Consider the following 22804-nt stretch of genomic DNA (forward strand, 5'->3'; position numbering starts at 1 on the left):
AGGGTTTGTTGTTTTGATGTTTTCCTCCAGACCCTAGGTGTCCTTTCAGGTCTCAGGCCTGAGAGGCTCCGCAGGGGCTTCTGTATCCTCCCTCCCAGGAGATCCTGGCCTCCTTATGCAAATAATTTACCTTCTCCCTAGAGATCAGCTTTGTATACCTGGGCCTCAGGGAGGGATGGCTGGAAAGGAAGAAATGTTCAGGAGCATCTCCCTCCTACCTACATTTGCATAACTGAAAGGCCCACTCAAATAACTCCCTGCAGCCCAAAGATCGGTTTCTCTTCCTTTAAAAAAAGAAACTGTTCCCACTAAATTCATAGAGATAAAAATAATCTCATCTTAATCTGAAAGTTCTGTGTTATAGACAGCAGAAAGCAAATATCTCATATAGTAAAATTCATCCTTGAAAATTATCCAAATTGTCCATTTAGTATAGTGTATATTGTTTTGTGTATATAACCTTGTACAATAATATGTATGTATAAATGATCTGCTACTTGTAGTTAGTCACAAAGTTGATTTTTCATGTTTCCCCTCTTAGAGCACTTCAGAAATTTTATAAAGGTTATAACTTGTTGACTTTTCCAGTTTCATCATCTTCTTAAGATGGAATCTAGTAATCACCCTCTGTGTTATAGTTTTTCTAAAGCCCTCAGTCAAATCTTTAATTTCTTCCCCTATGATGGTGAACGCTCATGGGATACCAGAATGATGTCTTCGTGGTTGGACAATCCTTAAAATCCTTGGCACATATTTCCATAAGTGTTGTCAAAATGCAAGTCTGTCTTTCAGCTTTGATTGGATCCGTTGCCCACCGGCATCAGCTCACGGAGGAAAAGGCCTGCCAGCACCCACTCTGTTTACCTTGTTCTCTCTCTCCAGAGCTTCTGGAGTTTAATTCTCGGAAGTTAAATGTAGTTATGATGCAATATAATGGATTAGCATGGTTTTTATATTAGAGAAAAATGTTTAAACTAAGAAAATGCAAAACAGAGAAATAAAATAAACCATCCATCTTGTTTTGATCTTGACATTTCCCTGCTCTCAAAGCTTCCGACTTTCACCTACTAAAAATGTCCATATTTCTCAGTTTGGCTGTTGATACACTACGAGGTACATTATGGAGTTGGACTGCATAAAATGTTTTTAACCATTTTTCCTATACTCCCTATAATCCCACCAAAGTGTGCTTTTCTCTTCCACAACAATAACCTTTATTTCTCCATGTTCATGCCATTTCTCTCATCAATATTGCCCTCCCTCACTGAAATTCCACCCATCCTTCAAAGTCAAAATTAAATGTTCACTCCTCCAAAAAGCTTTGATTGAACATACCATCCATAAGTGATATTCATGTATCTCGCAAATAGTTTTTAGGTCCTACCATATGCCAGGCACTGTTCTAAATGTTTTTATTTAATAACTCAAGGAAAACTATTACTATCCTCATTTTACAGATGAAGGAATTGAAGCACAGAGAGATTAAGAATCTTGTCCAGGAGCCGGCCCCATGGCTTAGTGGTTAAGTGCACGTGCTCCGCTAATTGGCAGCCTGGGTTCGGATCCCAAGCGTGCACTGACGCACCGCTTCTCCGGCCATGCTGAGGCCACGTCCCACATACAGCAACTAGAAGGATGTGCAACTATGACATACAACTATCTACTGGGGCTTTGGGAGGAAAAAAAAAAAGGAGGATTGGCAACAGATGTTAGCTCAGGGCTGGTCTTCCTCAGCAAAAAGAGGAGGATTAGCATGGATGTTAGCTCAGGGCTGATCTTCCTCACCAAAAACAAACAAACAAACAAAAAAGAATCTTGACCAAAGTTATACAGCAAATGATGGACCTGGATTTGTGCCCAAGCTGTGTGGCCTTAAGCATCTACCCCAAACAAAGATTTTCACTAAATTTATTCTTGAAAATGTTTTTATAAAACATGTAGTCATGAGAAGGAGATTCTAATTCCCCTTGGGGAGAGTTCAAATTGAGGATTATGTTCCTGACAAGTGTTACGTCAAATTGTGGCTGTGACACACTTCAGCTCTAAAAGGAGAGTAGGATTTTATATTCCCCTAAAATGGTGCGTGGAGAAGGGTCATCCACGCTCCTCAAGTCACACGTCTCCTTGTGCAGCTGAGGGAACAGAAATTCAGGCAAGTGGTTTCATTCCTTACCCAAGACCATGCCTCTGTCACCCTATCTGATTCATCAAAATGACTGTCTGTATTCCCAAAACTCCCTGATTTATCCCCAAATTCCTTCTTTCCTCTCTTTATACCTGAACTAAGGAAACAGCCCTGTCCGTCCATATTCAATATTGACAGCCTGACTCCTGGTAGAAAATTTCTCACCTCTCCTCTCTGGGCTCATGTGCCATAGTGGAATTGCGATGAAGTATGCAAGGATCATCCAGGAGAAACTGTGCTCACCTAACAAAAGTGGGGTGTTCAGTCACCCACAGCCATGTAACAACTGCAACAAAACCCTGCCTGTGAACACAAATCCCTCTGCATTAGTGAAATTCTAGGCACTTAAGGAGAAATTCTCTGGGTGAGGGTCTGTCCTCCTGTTGCATCACAACCTGCTCCGCCCACGTGTCAGTCCAGCTCTCCCAGGGGTCCGGGCACAGGGCTCGGCTCCCAGTGCACCACGTGCAGAAGGCAGGGGCATGGCCTGAGGATGGCTGTGCCTTCACAGCTTCCAGAGCAGACAACAGAGTGGGCCTAGGTGAGGTCGTGAGGTCTGGATTGGTCTCCTCTTTCTTCCTTGGTGCTTTTTTCCTACCTGGTTGTGATGCCCCTTATATTACATCCCCCTCCACACCTGGTCTTCTCTCTCTTCTGTTCTGACACTTCCTTCAAACTGCTTCAGATGATGCTCCGGCTGCCCCAAGCACCCCCTGTGACATTCCTATTCCCGTCTAGCATCCAGAGATCCTTAACATCAAACTTGCTTCTTCTTTCTTTGATCAAAATACCCATTCCCCAAGTAAATTCAAGTTTAATGTTATGAAAAGTATGCTATTTAAAGCATACTTTTGGGGCCGGCCCTATCATCCAGTCATTAAGTTCGGCGCACTCCACTTTGGCAGCCCAGGTTTGTAGGTTTGGATCCCAGGTGCAGACCTATACCACTCGTCAGCCTTGCTGTGGTGGCGACCCACATACAACATAGAGGAAGATTGGCACAGGTGTTAGCTCAGGGAGAATCTTCCTCAGCAAAAAACAAAAACAAAAACAAAATATACATTTTTATTTTATGTTTCAAAATAGCCAAAGCAGCCAATTGCCCATACAAAGTGTTTGCTGGAATTAGAAAAGACACTTCCTCATGATGCTTTGCTTCTGTACTGTCAGATAATTGTCTTAATATGTCAATTTTGTTAAGGCAACACACTTTTCTGCCATATGCCTGAAAAGCATCATAGTAAACATACAAACCTGTGATGTCTCTAGTGTGAATCACAAGCCCCACTGATACAGACTTCCTTTTTGTGCTTTGACCCTCCCAGGAAGTGTGGAAGGAGACTGGACAAGGAGGAATCAGGAGACTGCTCAGTTAACTGTGTGACTGTGGACACATCACACCTTCCCGAGTCTTTTTCCTCATCTCTGAATTTGATATAACAACGCCTTCAAAGAGGCTGAGGAGTGAAGGAGACAGCTTATGCAAACCTGACGTATGGTAGGCTCAAAGGTTAGGTGAGTCAAAGTGTTTAAGAATGTCTAATTAGGAAGATTTCGGGCTAATCAGAGAAGATACTCAGGGTCACCCTGCTCAGTCCACGTCCCCTTGGAGATCAGCCCCAGCAGTCAGGGAGAGCAGGGGAGGTCTGAGCTACAAGAGGAAACATTAGCCTTCCCTCAGGAGTCCCCTCCTCTGCTTCCCCTGCCCTCCTCTTCTCCTTCTCTACTGAGAGGAGGAATCAGTCACTCGTGAACTTCAAACTCTATTCTCACTTTTACAACTTTCAGTCTTCTCTCTGGACCACGCTTTTTAGTTTTTGCTCCACTTTGAAAGGGGCAGTCTTCCCTGAGAGAAGAGAACTGTCTTACCTTAAATGCAAAATTCCAAAGTCTATCCTGGGTGTTTGCCCCAACCAGAAAATTCCGAGTCCAGACTGTCGGGATTCCTCTTAGCTAATAACGCAGTATCAACTGAAAGTTCTGCTCAGACCAAGTTCACATTTCCTCTATCCCCAACTGACCCCAAAAATGCCTGATTTGCCTTCAACAAATATAAGTATAGTTATTTTTGTCACCTGCTCACTACCCTTATGTCTAAATTACTATGTAGCACAAGGATTATGTAGGTTATTAAATACGCAGGAGATTAATGCTGTGGTGCATCTTGTTTGTTTCTTAAAACACTGAACCCTGTTCAAGTATTTTCAGTCTTCATAGTTTGTTTTTTATATGGCATAGGCACCTGCTCACATCTTTGAAATAATGGAGGAAACATTATTATTAAAATTGCTGTTGGGATTAATGCAGCAATATATTTTTCTTTTCTAATAGGGAAAAAAACATATTGGCAGAAAGAAGAGAAAAGAAAATATGGCCGAGGATCATTAAGGGCCTTTGAGATTATAGGGGAAGCAGTCCAATGTGAAAGCAAAAAATAAAAATGATATATGTTCTTTGTAGAGTACAATTAGTTCATGTTGCAGTAAAATTAAATGAAATGTGCGACAAAACCTAAATCAGCATTCTTTTTTAATCAGCATACTGAGAATTACAGGTAAAGGTCACTTTTGATCTGCATTAGACTACAGAATTTCATTTAAAATGAAGACCATTCATTCATTCTTTGCATAACAAGCAGTAGAATATTTCAGAACTGTATAAAGGAAAATCTACTGTGTTTATATATGGTTTATTTTATTTAAAATATAAATTATAGAGCTAGCCCTGATGGCCTAGTTGTTAAAGTTCAGCACTCTCATCGCTTTGGCAGCCCAGGTTCATATCCTGGTCACAGACCCACACCACCCGTCTGTCAGTTGCCATGCTGTGGCAGCAGCTCACATAGAAGAACTAGAAGGACTTACAACTAGGATATACAACCATGTACTGGGGCTTTGGGGAGGAAAAAAAAAAGAGGAAGACTGGCAACACATATTAGCTCAGGGTGAATCTTTCCCTGCAAAAAGGAAAAAAAATTTAAATTAAATATAAATTATATAATGAACTAAAATAATATTAATGTAGTTCTTATACAATTGATATGATAGGAAATATATATCATACATAAATCATCTAGATTCAGAAAAAACAATTCATTTGCTTGACAATTATATACTAAGTTCTGAGGCTGAAGATAACACTTATTGAAACATCTGAAAACCAAAATAAATTTGTTTTGTAAAATATGCAAAAGGATAAATATAGTCATGACTTTTACTGTGTTTATAAATTTATTTCTTGCCACAAAAACATTTAAAATAAAAATTTAAACCACACGGTCATATCCTGATTATAACAATGTACCTCTATTATTGAAGAAAAGAGATAAATCATGGACTGCTCTAAAAGCATCAGGAGAAACGTAGACTCTATAGCACATATTTATGAGTATATTCTGTCGTATATCTGTGGTATTATCTTCAACCGATTGAGAGATTCCTTGTGCCCCAGGGTTTTATGAGCTGGGATCACGAATTAGAGAACATGGAGGCATTTGCAAGTTTCCCAGTCAGGATCGGTGTCAACTGTAGCATCAAGTCAGCTTTCACCTACATTACTGTTCCCTAATGTCTCTGTGCCTCACTTCCTCATCTATAAAATGGAGGCAACTGAATGATGCACACCTCATAAGGGTGTTCTGAGGATTAAATATGTTAATAACTGTAAAGCGCTTGGACCAGTTCCTGGCGCAGAATAAGAATTAATAAACATTGGCTGCCATCATTCTCATCAATCTCGTCGCTTGTGTTCTTGCCCACCTCGACTCCATTCTCCACACAGCAGCCAGAGTGATTGTTTAAGATACAACCCAATTTATACATCCCCACATTCAACAAATATTAATTGATCACTGAATCAGTTTAAAAAAATATGTTCAGGGGCTGGCCCCGTGGCGTAGCAGTTAAGTGCAGGCGCTCCGCTGCTGGCAGCCCGGGTTCGGATCCCAGGCGCGCACCCACGCACCACTTGTCAGGCCATGCTGTGGCAGCGTCCCATATAAAGTGGAGGAAGATGGGCATGGATGTTAGCTCAGGGCTGATCTTCTTTACCAAAAAAAAAAAAAAAAATGTTCAGGGGCTGGCCTGGTGGCGTAGCGGTTAAGTGCATGCACTCTGCACTCTGCTTCAGCGGCCCAGGGTTCACAGGTTCGGATCCCCTGCACCCACCAACACACTGCTTATCAAGCCATGCTGTGGTGGCGTCCCATATAAAGTAGAGGAAGATGGGCACAGATGTTAGCCCAGGGCCAATCTTCCTCAGCAAAAAAAGAGGAGGATTGGCAACGGATGTTAGCTCAGGGCTAATCTTCCTCACACACACAAAAAAAGTTGATAAATTCTTTGATACTCCTCCCTTCAAGAAATGGACCCTAGTTCCCCTCCCTTTGAGTGTAGGTTGGACTTCGTGACTTGCTTTTAACAAATAGAATGAAGTTGAAATGATGGTGGCAACTTCAGACACTAGGTCATAAAAAGGTACTGTGGCTTTCACCTGCTATGTTGAGAGCAGCCCAATGGAGAAACCAAGGAACTGAGGTCTCTGGCCAACTGCCATATGAAGAGTGTAGAAGCACACCCTCTAGCCTTGGTCAAGCTTTCAGAGGACTGCAGCCCTGGCCAACATTGACTGCAACCCCTAAAAGACCCTGAGCCACAAACACCCAGCTTAGTCCCTCTTGAATTCCTGATCCACAGAAACTGTGAGGAAATTTATACTTGCAGTTTTAAGCCACTAAGTTTTGGGGTAATACATTCCATGGCAATAGATAACTAATAAAATCACCCACTACGGGACCGGCCCCGTAGCTTAGCGGTTAAGTGTGCGCGCTCTGCTACTGGCGGCCTGGGTTTGGATCCCGGGTGCACACCGATGCACCGCTTCTCCATCCATGCTGAGGCGGCGTCCCACATACAGCAACTAGAAGGATGTGCAACTATGACATACAACTATCTACTGGGGCTTTGGGGAAAAAAAAAAAGGAGGAGGATTGGCACTAGATGTTAGCTCAGAGCCGGTCTTCCTCAGCAAAAAGAGGAGGATTAGCATAGATGTTAGCTCAGGGCTGATCTTCCTCACAAAAAAAAAAAAAAAAAATCACCCACTATGGGCTAGACAATGGCACTGTGTATGATACAATGATGGACAGAAGAGACAAAATCCATGCCCTCATGTAGCATTTGCATTCTAGTGGGGCTGACAGAATATAAACAAGTAAAGAAAGAAATAAAGTCAGGTAGCAATACATGCTCTGAAGAAAAATACAGCAAGAGAAAGACAGAAAGCGTGCCCGGGGATTGGAGCCGAGACATGATGGTGGGGGTGGGGACAAAGCATGTTTAGGTAGCATGCACAAGGAGATGGCTTTAAGCAGAGACCTAAATGATATGAAGAAGAGAGCCACATCACTATGTGGAGGAATAGTGTTTTTCTTTTGTTTTTTTCTAGGCTGACCAAATAAGAAATGTAAAAACCCAATGGCAGAAAAGAGCTTGACATACTTCAGGAAGAGCCAGAAGGCCAGTGTAGCCAGGAGGAGGGACCCGGGGGAGGGTAGGGTAAGACCTGTGAGTAGCCAGGAGTCCATGTCACTCCCCTGCCTGCACCCGCCCAAAGCTAACCATCAAAATGGGAATAACACCCACGCTCCTTCCCAAGGGCCACACCCCTAGCACTCTGCTCTCATCCTCTCCCAGAGACCCCTCAAGTACTGCATCCTGTCACACTGACCTTCAGCTAGCATTTATCACCCTCTAAAAATATCTTGTTCAAATGTTGGAGAGTTTGTGGAGAAAAGGGAACCCTCATTCGCTGCTGGTGGGAATGCAAACTGCTGCAGCCTCTATGGAAAACAGTATGGAGATTCCTCAAAAAATTAAAAATAGAAATACCCTATCACCCAGCTATCCCACTGCTGGGTATTTATCCAAAGAACCTGAAATCAACAATCCAAAGAGGCTTATGCACCCCTATGTTCATTGCAGCATTATTCACTATAGCCAAGAAGTGGAAGCAACCCAAGTGTCCCTCAACTGATGACTGGATAAAGAAGATGTGGTATATATATACAATGGAATACCACTCAGCCATAAAAAAAGACAAAATCGTCCTATTTGCAACAGCATGGATGGACCTGGAGGGTGTTATGTTAAGCCAAATAAGCCAGACAGAGAAAGACAAACACTGCATGATTTCACTCACATATGGAAGATAAACTAACACATGGACAGGTAGAACTGTTTGGTGGTTACCAGGGGGAACGGCATTGGGGGGTGGGCACAAGGAGTGAAGGGAGGCATTTATATGGTGACTGACAAACAATAATGTACAACTAAAATTTCACAATGTTATAAACTATTATAACATCAATAAAAAAATAAAAATTAAAAAATTAAAAAAAAAATCTGTTCATTTACTGACATACTTGTTGATTCTGTCTTTTCCTACTAGAGTGCACTTCCACCAGAGCAGTAGGCACCCATAAAAACCTTGTTGAATGAACAAAAGGAGGATATTCCGTTAAGACATGGCAACAAAGTTGCAGCCTGACACACTCTACTACAAGGGTTTGCAGTAAGTAATCTCAGCACAGAAGAGCAACTCAGGTCCCACAGGAGGGGGGGCAGCCCTGAGCCACAGATACTGGAATTGGGCACCTTGAGTAGACACCCACATGCTTACGGGATCTCCAAAGTTATGTGTTTGGCTCGAAGCTGATACATTTTCCCCCTCTCAGTCCAAAATCAAGATAGAAAGGCACATACCCCTCAGATTGTGATGGCAGAATTCTTTTTCTTAAAAGGATGTAATTTATTACATTTTAAGTATCAGGATAATATATTAAAAGTTATTAAAAGCTTCAAGACAGAGTGAAACTCAAATCCTGTCATTTGCTTCCTTTGTGACCCTGGGCAAGCTACTTAATCTCTTTAAACTTCAATTTCTTCATCTATAACTAAGGAGATAATAATGCCTACCTCATAGAATTATTGTAAGAATTCAATTAGATAACAGGAAATAAGAAAATGCTAAAAAACAGAAACAAAAACAAAACCTACATTGATGAGGGGTATGTCAAAGAAGTATGGGAGCCAACTGAAAGAGCTCCCAATGGCCAAATCTAGAACATTTTGAGCAAAAAAATAAATAAAAAAGTATTAGACTATGACCCAAAGTATAAAATAAATATCCGTGAGTCTATACTGATGTAAGTGATTGAATAAATAAATAAATGAGAGAGAAGAAACAAATCTTCTACACAGAAGAATTTCAAGAAATGTACGTAGATGCTCTAGCCAGCCCTAGTGGTCTAGTGCTTAAGATTCTGCACTCTCACCGCCGCAGCCCGGGGTTTCCCATCAGGGAACCACACCACCCCTCTGTCGGCTGTCACACTGTGGCAGCTGCGTGTGGCTGTGATGCTGAAAGCTCTGCCACCGGGATTTCAAACACCAGCAGGGTCACCCACGGTGGACAGGCTTCAGCGGAGCTTCCAGACTAGACAGACTAGGAAGAAGGAGCTAGGTACTTCCAACTTTCCTACTAGTTGCACTCTAGTAGGAAAAGACAGAATCAACAACCCACTTCCGAAAAACTGGCCGTGAAAACCCTACGAACAGCAGCGGAGCATTGTCTGATTCAGCACCGGAAATGGTTCAGCTCTGCTGCCCACGGGGGCGCTAGGAGTTGGAATGGTCGGAATCCACTCGTCACCTTAAGTGTAGACTGCATGTAGTGACTTTCTTCCAAGGTAGGGTAGTGAAGCGGGTGGGGAAGAAGGTGGTGGGGCATGATGGGAAGAGTTACTTTACAGTAGAGAAACCTAATAAATGCTCTCTCAGCCAAGTGAGCAGGGTCAACATTACCTTTGATATAATATGTTGTCTCTGTGGGTTTTCCTCCCCAAAATCCATAACAGCAGTCATAATCATGAGGAAAAACATCAGACAAGTACCAATAGAGGTGCATCCTACAAAATAAATTGACCAGTACTTATTAAAACTTTCAAGGTCATCTAAAACAAGGAAAGTCTGAGAAACTATCACAGCCAAGAAGAGCCAAAGAAGACATGACAAGTAAATGTACTGTGGGATCCTGGAACAGAAAAAGACATCAGATAAAAACTAAGGAAATCAGGGCCGGCCCGGTGGCTTAGCGGTTGAGTGCGCACGCTCTGCTGCTGGCGACCCTGGTTTGGATCCCAGGCACGCACTGACGCACCGCTTCTCTGGCCATGCTGAGGCTGCGTCCCGCAAACAGCAACTAGAAGGATGTGCAACTATGACATACAACTATCTACTGGGGCTTTGGGGGGAAAAAGTAAATAAATAAAATATTAAAAAAAAAAAACAAACTAAGGTAATCAGAATACACCCTGCACCTTATCATTGTGGCAAATGTACCATACTAATGTAAAATATTAATTATAAGGGAAACTGGGCTTGGGATATATGAGAACTTTCTATACGATGTTCTTAATTTTTCTGTAAATCTAAAGCTGTTCTAAAAAGTAAAGTCTATTTATAAAAATTCAATTAGAAAATGTGTGTAGAAAATTCCTATAAAGTCTGCAGCATAGTGCTTACTATTCGTCATAGATACTGTAGTTCATCTAATCTTAGCCATCATGATAAGATGATCATTATTATTTTATGAGCCAGCAAGAAAGAAAAACTGCTGCCAATTAAACTATGACACATGCTTTAAGAGTGGTTCTGTGAGATGTATGCGTTGGTCACGCCAGCCTCCCATTGCTTTGAAATATATTTCAGCAATTTTGCGTAATTTGGCATGTTCTCCAGCTCTCACTTGCCCGGCTTATGATAGGTAATCCTCTTGCATACATCTTGGTAATAAATTGAAACATAACTTCATTATTTATGTGTATCTTATTTTCTTCCATCTCATAAAGGATTTGATCATTTTTTTACAAAAAAAAAAAAATGATGGAATTAGCACAGTTATTCCCTGAATGACAAATATTCACTTCACTAAAAATCATATTTATGTCCTGCTGCTTTTTTTTTTAATAATTTTTTTTATTTATTTATTTTTTTCCCCAAAGCCCCAGTAGATAGTTGTATGTCATAGTTGCACATCCTTCTAGTTGCTGTATGTGGGACGCAGCCTCAGCATGGCCGGAGAAGCGGTATGTTGGTGCGCGCCCGGGGTCCGAACCCGGGCCACCAGCAGTGGAGCGCACGCACTCAACCACTAAGCCACAGGGCCGGCCCTGTCCTGCTGCTCTTTATCTGTGCCTTTCTGTATAAACAATAAATGTTTGTTACAATGAAAAATATTAGTGCCATCTTTTCCCAAACATTTTAAACAGCAATTAAACTCATGATGCACATAACTGAATTAAAGTGATGACAGTTTGAACAATTGCGATCAAGCTCACAAAGACCACTAGGCAAAGATAGTCAGGTCACAAATGCTGGCTGGCGATAGTAATGCTAAAATGTCATGGATTATAAAATATAAGTGGCATCCTGACTTCAGAAATGTGAAAATGTGGAAATGAAATGTATGTCTTGGAGAGTTTGGGTTAGTAACTGTGGTACAGCCATATAATGGAAACATTGCAGGATTAAAAAGAATAAGATAGATCTATTTTTATTTACAGAGGAAGATATCTAAGACACATTGTTTTAAAATGTTGTTACATACGATCTATTTCCATAAAATAAAAAATAATATATTAATGTTTATATATACATATATATATATACATGTATACATACACACTTAATTGTTAATAGTAACTATTACTGAGAAGTGGGATTATAGTACACTTGAACTTTTGGTTTTGTTTGGATTTATAAAAATAAACATGTTTTACTCACATAATCAGTAAAACATATAAACAATCAGGAAAAAAGGAACTTCATGTTAAATCTTTGAATAAAGTTAATGATTACCCACTGACAAAATTTCTTCATTTAAAAAATGTTTTTAAGGAGCCGGCCCCATGGCGTAGTGGTTAAGCTTGGCGCCTTCTGCTTCGGTGGCCCGGTTCACAGGTTCGGATCTCAGGCATGGACCTATGCACTGCTCATCAAGCCATGCTGTGGCAGTGACCCACATATAAAGTAGAGGAAGATTGGCACAGGTGTTAGCTCAGGGCTAATCTTCCTCAAGCAAAACAATGAGAAAGATTGGCAACAGATGTTAGCTCAGGGCTATGCTACCTTAGCCAAAAAAAAAAAAAAAGTTTTTAAGCAAAAAGTTAATTGTACCAGAAACAGTTCTAGATGCTTTCCCATACATTCCCTTAGCTAAGAGCAACAACAAAAAGCTGATTAACCATTTATCACAGATATTATGAGGGAAATTCCAACATAGAATAAAATTTTGAGCTAGATCTATGGTCCAATTTTTTTAGGACAGTTATGATACAAATGATGATAAGCTACTATTAAGTATCTAAAAGACTGTACTAATGTGAACTCATGTTAAAACAGCATTTTAGGAAAAACCATGCTCCCATAGAAATACTCTTATTAATGAATCCTAACTCAAAGATTTAAAGAATAAAAAAATACTATCACTTTTCCATTTACGGGAAATAAGTGAATCAATGACTAAAGGAGAGGAAATGTGCTCAGTAGAACCAGGTGTGTTCACTTCAGTTCTGCCTTTCTCTGTTGGTCACAAATGTTTAAAGAATGAGTTGACTTTCATACTGATTCTCTGAAATCCTCTATCACATTGCTGATACACACTCCCACCACAGACAGACACAGGCATCCACGTGTATGCACACACATACAACCTGCTCATTCCCATTGTTACAACAGTACCTGCCTAGAGCTGATGCCATTCCAAATTATGTGGGCACCACTCTAAGCAAATTAGGAAACGTTGCTTTTCCTGTATTTGCAAAACAAATCAAACATTTTTATAACACAGCCTAACACTGTTTCAACTTTTGAAATGAGGAAACAGATGACAAGCTTAAGGAAATTCTATACTAGATATTTATGAGTTCCAAAGATATCACAGTTGTTGTGCTTCTCTTTAAAGCAAGCCTTTTCTGGGCTGGCTCCGTGGCTTAGCGGTTAAGTGTGCGCGCTCTGATGCTGGCGGCCCGGGGTTCGGATCCCGGGAGCGCCCCGAGGCACCACTTCTCCGTCCAACGTGAGGCCGAGTCCCACGTACAGCAACTAGGAGGATGTGAACCTATGACATACGACTATCTACTGGGGCTTTGGGGGGAAAAAACTGAATAAATAAAAAATCTTTAAAAAAAAAAATAAATAAAGCAAGCCTTTTCTAAGGAATAATCATGACTAATTAAGTGTGAGTGCATGAGCATATGCAGGAAAGTTGATAAAAATCCAACAAATTAGAGAACAGTCTGGAAAATCTCTTGGGGGTTATGATCCTTGCAAGGAAACAAACATCTTTCTGAAGGTTAGTGTTCTTTAAAGAGTTCTCCAAAATCGGCATCATAGGAAGATGGCACCATCTAATATGACATTTTTGTTATTTCTTTCTTGTTGAAATGGAAAATATCCTGAAAAATAAAGGAAATTAATTTGTAAACAGTGAGTATAGAGGTTTTAAATTTTTCTTTTTTTATCCTGATTCACAGGATCAAAAATAAACTCCTTGGATATTATTTAGTTTGCTGCAATGAAAGTTTGTTTTAGGATTTTGCAGATCACAACTGCTGTAATGCCAGCAAAAGTGTCTACAGTTCAGCAGAGTTTAACTTCTTATCAAATGTTACAGGGTAGTTCTATTTGCTCCTGAAATACCAGGTTGTATGAAAACTTTGCATCTGTCTGTGGGCCTTATGTTACAAAAAGCCCAGCTTTGCTTATATTTCACTTTGTTTCTATATTTTCAAGTTCTTAATGTAACATGCTGTTAAGGTTGGCATTCAGGAAAAAGACAAATTACTGAAAATGACAAAGTATCAAGTAGAAAAGAAGTTCGCTCATGTAGTGGAAAAATATTAAAAGGATTATTTCATTTCATAGAACCATGACTGAAAATTTACAGACAATGATTCACTCCACTGTAAAGGAAAATAAGATATTAAATAAGGAAATTTCACCTGATAATTCTCACCTAAAATCTACACAATTCCCTCTTTCCCTTATACTATGCACATTCATAATAAGACATTGAAAACTTAATATAGAGAGATTCCAACCCACTTTTAACTTGAACTTTTAAAAACTAGGGACTTATATACATAAAGGCTAGCTTCCTTTATATGAAAATACAGCCCCTACAAATCATTAAAAAAAGACCAACTTAGGGCCGGCCCCGTGGCTTGGTGGTTGAGTGCTCGCGCTCCGATGCTGGTGGCCCGGGTTCGGATCCCGGGTGTGCACCCAGGCACCACTTCTCCGTCCATCCTGAGGCCGAGTCCCACATACAGCAAATAGAAGGATGTGCAGCTATGACATACAACTATCTACTGGGGCTTTGGGGGGAAAAAATAAAAATAAAAAAAAAAAAAAAAAAAAAAAAGACCAACTTGATACAAAAAAAAGACATGTATTTATCCTACAGATACGTTCATACATTTGTGAAATAATGCATATATTAGTTTATTCTTTGCACCCTTGTTTATAATTCCAAAAGACTAGGAACCACCCAGATGTCCATCAATAGGAACTCAGTTAGATAAATTATGGCATATCCATACAATGGAATACTGTGTAGCCATTAAAATAAAAATGAAGCAGATTTCTGTGTACTTGTCACCAAGCTATACTGTGAAAAAAGCAAGGTCTAGAACAATGTGGATAATATGCTCCCATTAGTATGGAAGATAAAGATTTATGGATATGTGCAAATATGCAAATACTTAGACTATCTCTGAAAGAATAAAGTTTCTTGTTTATTACTTTCTTGTAATAACTGTGCTCCCTCCAGGAAATGACCTGGGTGAACAGCGACCAGAGAAAGAAAGGAGACTTACTTTTCACTGTATATTCTTTTCTGTCTTGTGGAGCAATTGCTAAAAAGGATATGCTTTTGATTTCCCAGAAGATTGATGACATTGATTTGAGGATTGCGGAGGACACTGCCAGCTACAGTTCCCACTCATGTGAGAATCCCACTGACTTAGAAAGATGGGGTGGCAGCAGCTGACGGCTTGGAGAGAACCAGGCAAGTCTTCAAGAAGCTGATCCATTTCTATTTCACCTTTAGGGAACTCTTCTCTCTCATTTTTCACTATTTTTTATTTCCTAAAAAAGCTCTTACCTTCTATCCCACCCCAAGAAATGCACTCCTTTAATCTGTAGTGTAAAAGAGGGAATCTCCAAATTTTAAAATTGTAAAACTCATTTTAAGTCAATATTTTATGCAGAATAAATTTAATTTTCAACATACATGTATTTTATAAGTTCATCTACATTTGTATTTATTTTTATCAAGTCAATCAAAGGGAACAATGAAGCCATTTTGATGAACATGAAAAATAGAAATCAGAAGTTATATATAATCATTTGTTTTTTATCTGCCTGTGCCTCCAATTCATTTGTATACTTTGTTTTGGTTGTATAGTATCACAATACTTCTCAACCCATAAATATATAGTTACAGGGAGTAATAGGTTTTTTTGAACAGCGTGCCTTGGAACTTTGAGTTGCTCTTTAATTAAACTCATTCAGAAATGCAAAGATTTGTGATAAGAAGTTTGTTTCAAAATTGCATCATTAATAACATCTAACAGTTGTTTTATATTATAGAAGTCAGAGGAGAAACATCCAAAACTTACAGTAATCATGGAATATATCTATAATAAGGTATTATCATGAGATGACAAATGATGCTTTGCATTATAAATTGATTTTTTTTGGAGAGGAAGACTAGCCCTGAGCTAACAGCTGTTGCCAATCCTCCTCTTTTTGCTGAGGAAGATTGGTCCTGTGCTAACATCTGTGCCCATCTTCCTCTATTTTATACGTGGGATGCCTGCCACAGCATGGCTTGATAAGCAGTACATAGGTCCACGCCTGGGATCTGAATCTGTGAACCCCGGGCCGCCAAAGCGGGATCTAGAACTTAACCACTATTGCCATCAGGCCGGCCCCCAAAATTGATTTTTATCCAAAGCAAATGAAAAACCAGAACCAGAGTCAGAAAGCATGAAGCAAGTCATTTGAATCAAAGAGTAGCATATTGGCTTATAAGCCACACATCTTTCGGCAAAAAAAAAAAAAAAGGAAATTTAGCAAAATAATATTGGTGTCTTATTTGTCGACGGAAGAAACTTGACAGAGATGGAACTCTATTTTATCATGTTTGATATAATGCACGGAGTCACCCATGGAGTCGCACTGCTTAGAGATCCTCTCAAGAGAGAACTTGCTGGAGAGTGCGATCAGCTGACAGTCTTCAGCTGCAGCACCTTTGGCACCTGTCCCAGCATCCAGACCCAGGGCACACTCTCCCCAGGCAGCTCTTGGCCAATGACTGAGCATGGCTGGGGGCCTGAGGCCTGGCCATCTCTGCCCAACACGAACTCCTCTATCAGCCATCCTTGCATTGCAGCTCTCTGTTGGCAGGGCCAAGACTTTCTCAGAGCTGCACCGTAGCCCAAAGCTCTTCCTATTCCATTCTGGGCTCTCCCCTCACTCCTCTCACAGGTGTCAGACCTTCCTCACAGACTGACATCTCCTGTTTGCTCCCTTTTATTTTTCACAGGCCTTATCCCTGATAAATCTCTTGCACTTCTAATTCTATCTCGATGTTTGCTTCCCAGGGGACAGGAACTGACATATGTATATTAAAAGCATAGTCACTGTCTTTATAACACATTTTAATTCACTTATATCAAACACATAATCTTCACTCATCTCTTTTATTTTCTTGTTTGGCATTTGCAAATAATGCAACTTATACAGCCACAGTGATACGTTTGTTCCCTTTTTGCCACTTAATTTATTAAAAGGATGCTACCTGTAAGCATTTGCAATTTGAAGAATCATTTCCCAAATAGTCCATTCCATGTTAGCATTACTCTGTAGTTCTTTTCTTGGCAAAAGATATCTAAAACACTATACCATTTTTCATCATAAAAGCGATATAGCCATGACATCCATGAGGCAACAGCCCAATTTGTTGAAACAAGTGCTTACTGTAAATTCAAAATCTTTATTACTGTTTTTAAAAATGTCATAGAAATTTGCAAAGATGGCTTTTTTATTTGTCGATTGTGAATTTCACATTCTAAAACTGTCAAATAAATATTAAGATTCGACTGAAAAGCAGAATGTGAAAATCAGCAGTAATTAAACCAATTTAGTAAACATTTATCAGGACTGCTTACCAAGGCTCCACTTACAACAGAAATTTCTGGCTCTTATCAGAACTACAAATGTTCAGACATTGAGGCATCCCTGTGAGATCTATCTGCCCACCATGTTCATTATAGTTTAAATACACGTTTCCCAAAGAAGGGCCTCACAGAGCTGTAAAAGCACGAGAAAGGAAAAGTGACATCATTTTTCAGTGGTACCCTACCAAAAACTCAGAGACGAGTTTTATTTGAGCTTGTTTTCCTGACTGTTGAAAACAGGCTGGTTGCAACAGAGGTGTCAGATTGCTTCTCTCTGTGTCAACTTCAAGTGCAAATTTAGGAAGTCATTCTGCCATCAGAACGTGTTGTGCAAATTAACAATAGATTTCTAAGCCACAAATACATTTTAACAGATCTAAATTTTGCATGGGTTGTTCTTTTTCCCATCTCATAGGTGCTTTGTAAAAGTGACTGTTACTCCCATGATTCACTGGGGGTAAAATAATTTATCAGAGTCGACATTTGGAAGAGAATTTTCCAAGAACAACATAGTGTTCTTGGTTTTCAATGTTTTGAGTACTCCTAGAAATAGACAGTCCTTCCAGTAAAATACTGAAGGGAAGCAATTGTAGATTTCCTATTACAATTATTTTATTAAATTAGGTAACTGTTGTGTAGCAAGACCCCAAAGGAATAGGACGAGGGACAGATAAGTTTTGATGAGCACAGAGTGTGAAGCATGGGGTACTGCTTGGAGAGGGAAGGAGTCACAAGAGTAGGACCCACAGTGGTAGAAAAACATGGGAGTATGGGAGGGTTCTGGAAGCTGTATGAACTCACCGGGGAACTCAAATAGGACAAAGTGTGTTTTCAAAAAGCTGGAGCTTTTTGACAGAGGTTGTGGCAATACGCTTTCCATTTCTCAATTTGTGTAGGCCTGATCCCAGGAATCACACTTAAGGACACATGTTATTTTCCCACTCTGTAAGAGATTTGGTAATTAAGAAGGTAACAATATCTAATGGTACCCCAGGGGGCCTGGAAGAATTCATGCACCTCCCTGGATTACTTAGGTCTTTGGGAGAATGGTAGTTTCCTAAATTAAGCACAAAGAACGCTGAAGTCCGCGTGAATGGTGGTCAGACGTCTCTTTCTGCTTTGGGTTCCTATGTCTCTTTTTGAAATTGAAGGTTCATAATGTGTTACTGCCTGCTGAACGCTGAACAGAACTTGCTGACAATATCTTCATTGATTTTGAACATCCATAATTCTGATGTGAAGCCTTGGTACTAACAGATCAAGTACACTCTCTTCAGGTGCATAACAGACACAAGTTTTCCATAAAGATGAATGAAGAAAGGCACATCCATGTGGAGAAGTCATTAGCAGCTAGTAAATTAGTTTGTTCTTAGATCTAAAAGAACTGTAATTAAAGACTTACTATTTAATTAGATTTTCTCTAATTAGATTGTATTATCATTTATAAAGAAATTAAGCATTTTAAACAAATGTATTTTGTATAAACAAAATAATCAAAATAGTTTTATAAGAATGACTCCTAAGAAATCCTCAAATAAAAAAATGTTTCATTGAAATTGCTTCTACTTTACAAAAGGTACTAAGTTCTCATCATTCCTCATTCTTCCAATCCCATGCCCTTCTTCTTCCCCATAAAATCCCCTCCAAGGACTTCAAAGGCGAAGATTTCCCCCGACTCTGAATTCTTGCTGAACGGAGAGCTGTTATCTCTGAGCTTAGCACTTGATTATCCCAGTGCAAGTCGGTGTCAGGTTTCAGACTCATTGGAAATTCAAACCGTTTTTCCTTGCACCTCAGTCAAAGTTTGATACAATGTTAGGCACATTTTCATAAGACTGACTTCGTGTTAGACACTGTGCTAAGCGTTATATAATAATGATCCTCACACTCACTCTCTAGGGGTAGATTTCACTATCCCCTTTTTAGAAATAAGGAAACTGAGGCGCAGAGAGTTGAACTCATAACACAGTGAGCAGGTAGTGAAGCCAGGGCTTCAAACACAGCGGTTGGTCAGAAGCCAAAGCGCAGTCTCTTAGCCACAACGCTGTAGAAATGTAAATACTGGTGGCTTGAAAAAGAAAATAAACGGTGCTTTGTTCTATTCTGAATGAAAATTATGTTTACTCAGACCAGAAACCTTTAAAGAATCACATCTTTGAATAATGAATACAAATAAAATATTCTCTAAATCAGTGCATGATAGAATTTTATTGGAGAGGATATACGAAACTATGCCTAAATAAGTCTTTTGAAAACTTGTATTTATTAATATTAGTAGAGGTTAAAAGTCAAATCCCGGACTCTCTAGAATATGTTTTTGCAAGAAAGCACTACCAAGTGAGAGAGAAACAACTCTTATGTTCAAATACTATAAAACCAAATGCTGAAACTTATCTTTTCCAGAGCATTAGTGAAAAAAAAAGCATGACCCAGTATTGCATATTTGCAGAAGTTTGTTTCTGCAGCACAATTTCGTCACATTCTATTTTTATCTGAGCCTCAGGGAATCAGGACCGGGAAATGTGTCTCTAAGGACATGTATCAGAGGAAGTTTTTCTAAAGTCAACAAGTACTTATTGAGTCTTTTGTGAGCCAAGCGCTGTACTAGGCACTTTGGGCATTGCAAAATAAGCTCAAAACCTAATTTTGTGTTAAAAAAAAAACAAACAGAAACTTAATGGTTCCGAAAACTCAAGTTCCCTTTTCATCAGATGCCTCCCGTATTGTAGAGTTTCCCTAAACATATATATTGTTGCTACGTTTATTAATGTTGAAGGTTATGTAAACTTATGTGGCCGTCACTACAGGCCAGTGAAAAAATGGGACCAAAAATGAGGTCCTGCGATGGCTTACAGTTCTAACGAGAATGGAGGGTCATCTACACGTAAATATATACGGCGGGTGGCTTGAAAACAATTCAGAGAACAAATTCCATCAAATAGGCTACTCAAGAACCTTAAGTGGCCCTGACTATATCCTATCTTTGAGCCCTCAACACTTTAAAAAAAAAAAAAAAACCCAAAACAAAACGTAATTGCACAGCTTTGTGGTTTGGTAGAAATAAAATTCTCTCTTCCTCTTTTTCCTTTCTTTACATTTACAATATCTACTCAGTAAAAACTGAGGGCAACTTAAATTTTAGTCTAGCATTAATGCAAAGTTGAATGTAAAACCCTCCCCTCGAACAATTATTAAACTGTTCTGGATCATCAGTAGTTACTACGGGAAGAGTTCAGGCTTTCATTTAAACTTAGTATTTGTGACATAAGCCCCTCCCAATAGTGCACTCATTCATTTTTGTATCTTTGTTAAGTATTTGCCGATTGCTTTACACTTCTGGTTATATGAACACGATACAAGAAAGTTCTGTTGAATCCAGTACTTAAAAATTCCCAAACACCTATGAAGAAAACGTTAGAAAAAGTAAACAAAAAAACCCCCAAATTGGTAGCTACACTTAGCTCTGATAAGGCTGACTGACTCTTTCAAAACAGACCCTATAGACAGAAGCAATATTACAATAATATAGCTCTACAGTGGGAGCGAATATATAAAATTATTCTTAAAAATCTTTTAAAACCAGCAGTCCAGAAGCACTGTTCATGACGAGCAGCTCCTTCAAGTTCAGGCATTTCAAGTTAGGTCCTTTTTCTTCAGAGGTACAGCTTGACTTTTTTTTTTTTCCCTTCAAAAGCTTCAAATAATATAGAAGTTTATAGAGTAACATCTTAAGGTCCCTCTTCACTCCTACTCCAGTTCATAATTCCCTCCTGGAAATTAACCACAGTTAATAGTTTAATGTGTCTCTTCATAGTTCGTTCTCTGTTTATACATATGCACATAAACTTTTTTTACTTGTGTTTTTCCTTCACATAAATTATTTTATTTTTAAACAATTTGAAATTTTTAGGAAAGTTGCAAGTACAGTATAAAGAATTTCCCCCCTGAATCATTAGAAAGTAAGATTCTAACATACCACTGCCCCCCCCATACTTAAGTGTGTATTTCTTACAAACAAGGACATTCTAAATAACCACAGCACAACCATCAAAATAAGGACATTAACATCGACGCATTACCACCATCTAATCCACAGGCCCCATTCACGTTTCATCAGCTGTCCTAATAATGGTCTTTATTGCCAAAGGATCCATTTCTGAGCCACGTGTTTTCATTTAGTTGTTATTAGTCTCCTTTAGCCGGAAACAGTTCCTTAATCTTTCTTGGATTTTCATAATTGTGACACTTTTGAAACTTACAGGACAGGTAATTGTAGAATACCCCTCAAACTGTGTTTTTCTGATGTTTCTTCATGAGTAGGTTCAGATTATGCATCTTTGGCAGGAATATGACTGAAGTAATGCCGTATTCTTCTTGTTCCAACCTATCAGGTGGCACGCAATTTTGATTTTCCCATTATTGGTGATATTCACTGTGGTCACTTGACAAAGGTGGTGTGTACTAGATTCTCCACTGTGAAGTTGTTCTTTTCCCCTTTGTAATAAACATTTTGTAGAAGTTTTTGAAACTATTGTAAATTTCTCATTCCTTGTCAAATTCTCAATTTATTCATTTATTTCTAACAATATGAACTCATAGCTTCCACTTTAGTCTGTGGTTTATAAGCAGTTGCTATTATTATTTTTACTTAGAGGCTTAATTTTTCCCAATTTGGACAGTGGGAGCCCATTCACGCTGGCTTCTGTGTCTTTTTGACGTCTCCATCATTCTTTGAACACTTCCTTGCTTTCTAACATAATACAGTCCAGGCTCATCTTTGACTTCCTCTGCACTAGCCCTACAGCCAGCTATTTCTTCAAAAAACTCTGGTTCCTTGCAGGGGAGAATGGTATTTAGAAGCCAATATCTGGGCACTAGGTGTGCTCATTGCTTGTGGGTGTTGCTGCTCCTATGCCCTCCCGGCAGACGGAGCTAGGAAATATACACATGTATATACATACCTACATACTTAGACCTACATACATTTACATCTGTATGTATTTAGATATTTATCTATCTATCTTGAAATCCATGAGGTCATACTGATACTGCCAATTCCAGAGGTTTCATCTTAGTTTCCTCCCTTTCCATATTTGTAACTCCCTTTCTGACAATGAGAAATCTGGTTCACATTTCCTTAGTATATTTATTTATCTAATAAATCTCCCTTTACATAGCCAATCTTCCATCACTGCCATCATCCCTTTCCCTGTGTGGATACCCTCCACATCCTGCTTTACCTCTGACACCCCAGCACTGGATGCCCTCTTCATTCTGCTTAGTCTCTGTCACCTAGGCAGATGTCCTGTTCCTCT

General features: G+C 39.4%; 1 long non-coding RNA gene across 2 annotated transcripts in view; it reads right to left on the reverse strand.

The window, feature by feature from the left end:
- Nucleotides 1-4707: 4707 nt before the first annotated feature.
- Nucleotides 4708-22804, reverse strand: part of LOC147912672 (uncharacterized) — a 67982-nt gene continuing 49885 nt past the window's right edge. For both annotated transcript variants that reach the window (XR_015549776.1, XR_015549774.1), the window contains 2 exons: nucleotides 10048-10151; nucleotides 4708-5141 (listed from right to left, as the gene is read on the reverse strand). This is a non-coding gene — a long non-coding RNA (uncharacterized LOC147912672). The remainder of the gene's footprint in view (nucleotides 5142-10047; nucleotides 10152-22804) is intronic.

The sequence above is a fragment of the Ceratotherium simum genome, chromosome 34 (genome assembly GCF_057802395.1).
Source record: "Ceratotherium simum simum isolate JZ-2026a chromosome 34, ASM5780239v1, whole genome shotgun sequence".
NCBI classification, from domain to species: Eukaryota; Metazoa; Chordata; class Mammalia; order Perissodactyla; family Rhinocerotidae; genus Ceratotherium; species Ceratotherium simum.